The sequence below is a fragment of the Marmota monax genome, unplaced genomic scaffold, assembly GCF_021218885.2.
Source record: "Marmota monax isolate L192 unplaced genomic scaffold, Marmota_monax_Labrador192_F-V1.1 WCK01_AAM20220418_F8-fsc01502, whole genome shotgun sequence".
Classification (NCBI taxonomy): Eukaryota; Metazoa; Chordata; class Mammalia; order Rodentia; family Sciuridae; genus Marmota; species Marmota monax.
This window is the reverse complement of record NW_026692303.1, coordinates 18,472-20,423: the sequence shown is the minus strand read 5'-3', so window position 1 is coordinate 20,423 and position 1,952 is coordinate 18,472. Positions and strand designations below refer to the sequence as shown.

General features: G+C 36.1%; 1 non-coding gene across 1 annotated transcript; it reads right to left on the bottom strand.

Annotated features, from left to right (window-relative positions):
• Positions 1-770: 770 nt before the first annotated feature.
• On the bottom strand, positions 771-877 carry LOC124090530 (U6 spliceosomal RNA). Its single transcript, XR_006851109.1, has one exon. It is a non-coding gene; the product is annotated as a U6 spliceosomal RNA (small nuclear RNA).
• Positions 878-1,952: the final 1,075 nt, after the last annotated feature.

Below are 1,952 nucleotides of genomic sequence, written 5' to 3'. Positions count from 1 at the left end.
GAGGTACTTCCCACTGTTGGTTTTGGTTATTGTTTTTCATTTCTTTCTCGTGTAGTGTTTTGCTCAAGATGCTTTGCAATGCTGGTTTTCTGGCTGCAAATTCTTTTAACTTTTGTTTATCATGAAAGATTTTTATTTCGTTTTCATACCTGAAGCTTAATTTTGCTGGGTACAAAATTCTTGGTTGGCATCCATTGTCTTTCAGAGTTTGAAATATGTTGTTCCAGGATCTTCTTGCTTTCAGTGTCTGTGATGAAAAATCTGTTGTTAACCTTATTGGTTTACCCCTGAATGTAATCTGCCTCTTTTCTCTTGAAGCTTTTAATATTTTCTCTTTGTTCTGTATATTGGATATCTTCATAACAATATGTCTTGGCATTGGTCTACTCTGATTTTGTATGCTCTGTGTCCTGTATGCATCTACAATTTGTACATCCATTTCCTTTTTTATGTCTGGAAAGTTTTCTATAATTATTTCATTTAACAGGTTATCCATTTCCTTGGTTTGAACCTCTATGCCTTCCTCTATCCCGATGACTCTTAAGTTTGTTTTTTTTTATGTTATCTCATATCTCTTGGATGATTTTCTCGTGATTTTTTACCAGCCTTCCTGAGTTGGCTAGACTCTTTTCAAGATGATATATTTTGTCTTCATTATCTGACATTCTGACTTCTACTTGCTCCGCTCTGTTGGTGACACTCTCAATTGAGTTTTTAATTTGGGTTATAGTTTCCTTCATTTCTAAAATTATCGTTTGATTTTTTTTTATAAAAATATGGAACACTTCACAAATTTGCATGTCATCCTTGCGCAGGTGCCATGCTAATCTTCTCTGTATTGTTCCAATTTTAGTATATGTGCTGTCGAAGCGAGCACCTAACCCTATACTTAACTCTAAAACTCACCGTAAACCTAACCGTAAACCGAACCCTAACATTTACCTTAACCCTAATTCTAATCCTTATCCTAACACTTATTGTAACACTAACTCTAAATTTAACCCTCAACTTAACACTAACTGTAAAACTATCCCTAACCCTATCACTAACCATAACCCTAACCCTAACAATAACACTAATTCTAACCCTAACCCTAACAGTAACACTAACCCTAAACCTAAACCTAACACTAAACTTAGCCCTAACCCTAACCCTGTCACTAATCTTAACCCAAACCCTAACACTAATCTTTATACTAACATTAATCATAACACTCACCCTAACCCTAACCCTAAGCCTAAAAAAACTCTAAACCTATCCCTAATCCTGACAGTATAATAAACCCTAATGCTAACCCTAACACAAACACTAACACTAAAACTAACCCTAACCCTGGCCCTCATCCTAACTCTAACCATAACCCTAACACTCACCATAACCATCACCTAACACAAACACTAATTCTAAACCTAACATTAGCCCTAACCCTAAACTTAACCCTAAAATGAACCTTAAAAATAATCCTAACCCTAACCTAACCCTAAAACTAACCTTAAACCCAACCCTAAAACTAACCCTAACCCTAACACTAACCCTTATACAAACAATAACCCTAACTCTAACATGAATCCTAAATCTAACCCTAAACCTAACACTAACCCTAACACTGACCCTAATCCTAAACCTAAACCTAAAACTAACTCCAACTGTAACACTAACCCTAACCCTAAACTCAACCCTAACAATAAATCTAACCCCAATCCTAATCCTATCACTAATTCTAACCCTAAACATAACCCCAAACCTAACCCTAACCCTAACCCTAATCCTTAGCCTAACCGTATCCTTAATCCTAACCCTAACCCTAACCCTTACCATAACACTAAACCTAAACCTAACCCTAACCCTTAGCATAAGCATATTCTTAACCCTAACCCTAACCCTAACCCTCACCTTAACACTAACTCTAATACTAATCCAACGATAACCCTAACTCTAACCCTAACTCAAAC